This window comes from Leucoraja erinacea, chromosome 23 (genome assembly GCF_028641065.1).
Source record: "Leucoraja erinacea ecotype New England chromosome 23, Leri_hhj_1, whole genome shotgun sequence".
Taxonomy (NCBI): Eukaryota; Metazoa; Chordata; class Chondrichthyes; order Rajiformes; family Rajidae; genus Leucoraja; species Leucoraja erinaceus.
Window position 1 is genome coordinate 3,556,487 of NC_073399.1, and position 6,554 is coordinate 3,563,040.

The 6,554-nt window shown below is 46.5% G+C and overlaps 1 long non-coding RNA gene across 1 annotated transcript; it reads left to right on the forward strand.

Annotated features, from left to right (window-relative positions):
* The first annotated feature begins 1,030 nt into the window (after window positions 1–1,030).
* On the forward strand, window positions 1,031–5,037 carry LOC129708117 (uncharacterized). Its single transcript, XR_008725287.1, has 2 exons — window positions 1,031–1,169; window positions 3,895–5,037. It is a non-coding gene; the product is annotated as an uncharacterized LOC129708117 (long non-coding RNA).
* Window positions 5,038–6,554: the final 1,517 nt, after the last annotated feature.

A 6,554-nucleotide genomic window follows, 5' to 3' on the forward strand; every position in this document is an offset into this window, starting at 1 on the left:
TAACAAAGCGACCGTCGGTACAAATAGATACTGGACAATGCCAACGATAACAACCGTATCGATAACAAGTTTAAGATACTTTGATTAATTTAAGAACGCGTACATTAAAACGATGCACCTACTATTTAAAGATAAATACTCTGAGTAAACATTTACAACTTCATTTGCCCCGTTTAGTTAGTTGGCCGTGGCGTTGGAGCAGCGGGCTGGAGTGCCGTGTGTCACCAGCATTGTCACACTCACACCACCGAGGCAGCCGGTGTGAGTGAGTGAGTGAGGTCTGTTGTGTGAGACGGGGAACTCCTGTCAACCCCATGTCTCCGCCGCTCGTCTCCGCCGCCCCCACTCTCCACAAAGTGCAATTTGAACCTTCCTCCGTTTTCTCTTTGCAGCCTCCTTCATGGTGACCGACTCGTCCAGTAAACTTAAATCCCCCGCAGCGATCAAGTTCTGGGGTGTAAATGATGAAGCCACATCCACATTCTCCACCCACCTCTTAAACGTCTACTGAAACTGCAGGATCTCTGCAAGAAGCGAGGACGTGTTACAATTGAGTGAAATCAACAACCCCGGTAGTTAATTCAAGGCAGGGCTCCAAATGGGTAAGTGTGGGAAGAAACTGCAGGCAGGCACACAATGTTGGAGTAACTCAGCGGGTCAGACAGCATCTCTGGAGAGAAGGAATGGGGTCGATAACCTTCTTCAGACTTCAAGCCAAGTAGACTTGTCTTCCTGCGCTGTCTATTCGTCTGTAATGAATCCTCTGAGCATTGTTACACGAGTCCTGTGTGCTGTGGGCTGTGGTTATGTGGTCCTGTGTGCTGGACAAGGCGCCTCGCTCGCTCTACACCAGGTTCGATGGCCGAGTTTTCCCTGCGCCGCGCACCCCTAGCAGTTCCTCCTCGGACACCTCCAGGTTCACCGTGTACCAGAAGGTCCACCACACCAGGCTCAGCGCCACCACGATGGCCCCCGTGTAGATGAAGAAGTCGAATTTTTCCAAGGAGCCGAAGATGCCGACCAGCAGCAAGATGAGCCCCAACACGTCGAACAGAATGCCGAGCAGAAAGAGCACCCCGCAGCGCCCGACGATCTTACCAAGCGCTGGCATTGGTGTGCGGAGATGGCCCGGCTTGCTGGCAACGGGAAACCTCACCGCGCACACACAGGTGAAAGCTTCTTATATACACCAATTAAACAGCAGTCTAAAGGGCAAAGGGGTGGAGATTGGCGCGTTTGCATACCTGCGACAGCCAGGAGAGGTATTAAACTGGTCTGTAGAGCTGCCAACTTTAATGCTTCACACCCCACCCCTCCCCTCCCCTTCCAGCCCCTTCCCCTCCCAAACCCGTCTCACCGTCCCATATCTCTCGTTTCCCTCGCCCCTGGCTCCCAGTCTCGACCCGAAACGTCACCCATTCCTTCTCTCCAGAGATGCTCCCCGTCCCGCTGAGTTGCTCCAGATCTTTGTGTCTGATTCATTTCATTGAACTCGCGGTGGGCGAGTGAACAGGCGGCCTCCAGTCCCCGCCGACAACCAGCTGGTCGCTCATCCAGCGCATTTCAAGAGGACGTCTCGCCGCCTCCCATTTCCATATTCTTATCGCCAGTGCAAGTCTGGCAGCTTCCAGATCGTGTTTCCCTGTACACCATTCTCTCCCACATACTGGTTCGCTAGCGCCCTGCCACCCACCTATAGTCGGGGCGATTAACTCATCGACATGTCTTTGGGATACGGGGCGGGTGTGTGTGAGTGTGTGTGTGTGTGGGGGGTGGGCACTGTTAGGAGACCTGAAAACTCCAGATGCAGAGCACCAGAGTTCAGGGTAGAACTGGGCCATTGGGGCTGTGAGGCAGCAGCACCAACTGTAGTGCCATCTGAGGGATGGGCACTGCCCACTGGCTATGCCCGACCATTAGTGGGAATAAGAAACACCCAGTCCTCTCTTCCTGGTATCCCTCATCCAGTGGTCCTCTAACCGCTTCTCCCTTTTCCACTGCTGCCTCTGGAGAACCTGGGCACACATTCACTGCAACTTCTCCCCCCAACACATTGACAATTAATCTGTGTGTTGTACTTTGACTCCCGCAGAGTTAGTCTGGAGATGCTGGTACTCCAAAGAAGACATTGACACTTAAGAAACATTTGGACAGGTACATGGATGGGCCAAACGCAGACAGGTGGGATGAGTGTCGATGGGACTGGCAGGGTTGTGATGTGTTTCATGAACTTGTGCCACTTCCCAATCTCACCGGGAAAGGTCAACATTTGGGCAATGCTTACAAGAAACGTTGCAGCCTTTTTCTCAAACAGTATCACCATTCCTTCGATTCCTCTCATCCACATCTTTTAATCCTTTATTTTAATTCTTTTTCCTGAGCAAAATCTCATCTCCAGTACAGGCTCTGTCTCAGAATGTCCAAATTCCATTCCTGGCCTTTCACTCACCATCATGAGTTCCTTGACAACAGCTTTTCACCACGAGCAGTAGCTCTACTCAACAACCAAGAGTCTGTAGCCTCCTTTTGCTCTGGTATTTTATTTCATTCACATGTTTAAACTATAATCTTTTATTCTTAATGTTTTATTCTTAATGGGTTACTGTATGTCGTGTTGTTACTTGCGAGCAGAGCACCAAGGCAAATTCCTTGTATGTGTATGTACTTGGCCTATAAACATTCATTCAACGTTGTCTTCCCTTTCACCATCACCACTTCCTCACCAGCCTATCTCCTACCTCCATTGGACAAGTTTGAAAGATTCACGCACATTTATCTTTGTATCCACCAGGAGATTTAGTTTGATTACAACAACCATTTTTATGGTTTGCACTTCCTTGCAATATTACCTGCTCTTTGGAATTCTGCCATCCAGCCTAAGTATGCAGGTACCGCAGGCAGTGAAAAAAGTGAATGGCATGTTGGCCTTCATGACAAGAGGAGTTGAGTATAGATCCTCCTGCAGTTGTACAGGGCCCTAGAGAGACCGCACCTGGAGTATTGTTTGCAGTTTTGGTCTCCAAACTTGAGGAAAGACATTATTGCTTTGAGGGACTGCAGCGTAGGTTTTTTACAAGGTTAATTCCCAGGATGGCGGGACTGTCATATGTTGATAGGTTGGAGCGGCTGGGCTTGTATACTCTGGAATTTAGAAGGATTAGTGGGGGTCTTATTGAAACATATAAGATTATTAAGGGTTTGGACACGCTAGAGGCAAGAGACATGTTCCCAATGTTGGGGGAGTCCAGAACCAGGTAGCATTGTTTAAGACAGAGAGTTGTGAGTATGTGGAATTCTCTGCCTCAGAGGGCGGTGGAGGCCGTTTCTCTGGATGCTTTCAAGAGAGAGTTTGATAGGGCTCTTCGGGATAGCGGAGTTAGGGGATATGGAGAGAAGGCAGGAACGGAGTTCTGATTGTGGATGATTAGCCATGATCACATTGAATGGCGGTGCTGGCTCGAATTGTCTATTGTCTATTGTAAACGTGTTTTACTGCATATATTCCCTTATAATTTTTTTTTTAAAGATTAGATTAGAGATACAGAGCAGAAACAGGCCCTTCGTCTGACCGGATCTATTGCCGACCAGCGACCACCGCATATTAACACTATTCTACACACACTAGGGACAATTTTTATATTTACCAAGCAATTAACCTACAAACCTGTACATCTTTGGAGGAGACCTAATATCTTGGAGAAAGCCCACGCGGTCACGGGGAGAATGTACAAACTCTGTACAGACAGCACCCTTAGTCGGGATCGAACCCGGGACTCTGGTTCTGCAAGCGCTGTAAGGTGGCAACTCTACCTCTGCGCCACCGTGATGCTTATTACATGCTACATGGATGCAAGGGTCCCAACCTGAAACATTATCATTCCGTTTCCTCCACAGATGCTGCCTTACCTGCTGAGTTCTTCCAGCACTTTGCTTTTGTACATGTATGCAAAGTTGATAGAGTTACTGTCGGAGCCTGGGATCGACACTCCAACCGCGGCCTGTGGATTTCAACATCGAGGAGCTCGCAGCCTCGGGTAGAGACTGATGTCGGGAAGCTCCAAGCCACAGGAGGTTTGACCAGCCCCGACTTGGGAATCCGATCGCCCGGCACAGAGAGCTGAGATCCCCCGATTCAGATGGTTCGACCACTGGCTGCGGGAGCCAAGATCGCCCCGACAACGGAATTTTCAAATGCCCCGTCTGCGGGAGAACAAAGAAGGAAAGAAGTTTGAACTTTTTGTGCCTTCCATCACAGTGGGGAGTGTGGGGGAGTCGCTGTGGTGGATGTTTATGTTAAAAATATATATTTTGTCTTGTTGGTATGACTGTATGGCAATCTGAATTTTACTGTACTTTAATTGGTACATGTCACAAAAAACAAACCTGGAACCTTGATGCAATCTGTCAATTAAAAAAAATATTTAAAAAGAACTGTTTTTATAGTTCTATGAAAGTTTAGATTGGAATAAAGCATATTCCAATATGCTTTATTCCAATTAAACAGTAATTGGCCTAATTGCTGGCCAATGCTTCTGGAATATTTATGCTAAACCTATCAGAAATCCATTATGCTGTTGTTGGTACATATGATAATCAAACACTCTTGACTCTACAGCTGCATATAGTCAGAAATAAACAAATATGTGAATCGCGTGAAATGAACCAGCAAAATGTCAATACCCAATAGACAATGGTGCAGGAGTAGGCCATTCGGCCCTTCGAGCCAGCACCGCCATTCAACGTGATCATGGCAAACCAAATTCAAAGTGAACATGTACACAAGACTCACTAATTGTTATTGGAATCTTCACCTTGCCCCCTTACTCCAAATACAACAAGAACCATCACAAGCTTACCAGATACATGCCTAAGATTCATTTCCTTAGAGTTTAATATGTTTACAAGGTGGTGTAGTGTATACACAGAATGACTGCATTCAGTCCAAATGCATCTGTAAACAACTGCTAAAATGCCAGCTCTAAAATAATAAATGATTTCTCTTTTCCTTGTTTGTACTATGATTCAAAGTAAAATAAACGCCGTCTACAAAAATAATTGAACAACAAATGAAAAGAGTCTTGTACTCAGCTTGTTGCCAGCAGCCACACTTGTCACCATCCTATAGCTCTAAGATCTTTGCTTGTCACTGCTGTCTGTGTCTTTTGTATGCACATGGAGAATGTTTTCAAACTGGTTTTTCCAGGTTAATGGCATTCATCTGGCTTGCCACTGTGGGGAGGAATGGAAATTTTAGAGGAGCGGCCTATTTTGCTGGTGTGATTGCTCTTTGCTCACTTGTTTGAAAAGCAATAAATAGCGCTAATGTAGGATAATAAATAAAATGGCTGAGAAAAGCAAACAAAAAATTTAAACAAATAAACATTCACAGCAGAATGTTTGGATTACGAGTGTTAACATGCACTTAAAATACAAACACATTTAAAAGCAGGAATACTAATTTGTCTTCCACGTATTCCAGAGCACACCTTCCCCAATCATCTTTTTGGTTACTGTAGATCAATTTACTTTGCGACGTGTATAGTGGGAAATATCATTTGTTAATTTGAAACAGTTTTTATCCCTTCATAAGCAATACAGGAATACCTGAAATTTATAATGAAAACCTGGACATTTGTCTCCACCTGGCTTGCTATTGTCAATTATCTCCTTGCAAATTGTGTGTGCTTTGTATTCAGCTTAGTCTAACGTTCTGCTGATGGATTGCATCGGAAAAGACATCCACTGCTTATCAATGTTGCCATTATCACACAGGACTCTGCTCTGCCCCACCCAGCCCCCTCCCCTCGCTCAATTTGCATATTGGGGCACACACCTAACGGGAGATCATGTGTGGCTTGGGAGACCACCAACTCAATCAGAGAGGGTCTGGGTGTGGTCTTCCTAAAACCTACTGGTCTTCCAGTTGATGTCACATCCACACTATGCCAAGTGGGGCACCCTGAAGTGCTGTGGGATATTTGCAGGGTGGAACTGCAGATATCGAAATGCCGCGGTCTCGATGCCTCCGGGATCACCGCGTAGAAGCCTGGGTCAACGGAACGGCCAGTGGAGCCCGCGGCTGGGGCCCGGGTTGGCACCGCAGAGACGTGGCCCGGCAAGATACAGACACATCAAGCAGGTCTTTCTGATTATACACCCTGCAACGTCCGAAAAAGAGGGTCGACTATTGCACTTTCAAATTGCAATGTAAATACTGGATCATGGTGCTTAAATGACATGCATTCAGGACATGTGATGTGTATGTACATGTTGAATAAGTGGAGCATCGTGCATTGGCCAACATCCATTTATGGAGGGGTGCAATGAGTGAGATCCAATGCAAACTCCATTCCTGAATTTACACATTACCCACAGACTGAAGCCATCCACTTAGGTCATCTCTTAACGAGCTAATGGACCTTAACTTTAACAACCTTAGGGTAATTATTTCCTCCAGCCATTCGAAAGAGCAAAATATACTGTGTTGTTGGCCTTTTCTTCATGTTGTGTTATGCCAAGTGACCTGAAATGGCTGAAGACTGGCTTCTGTGACA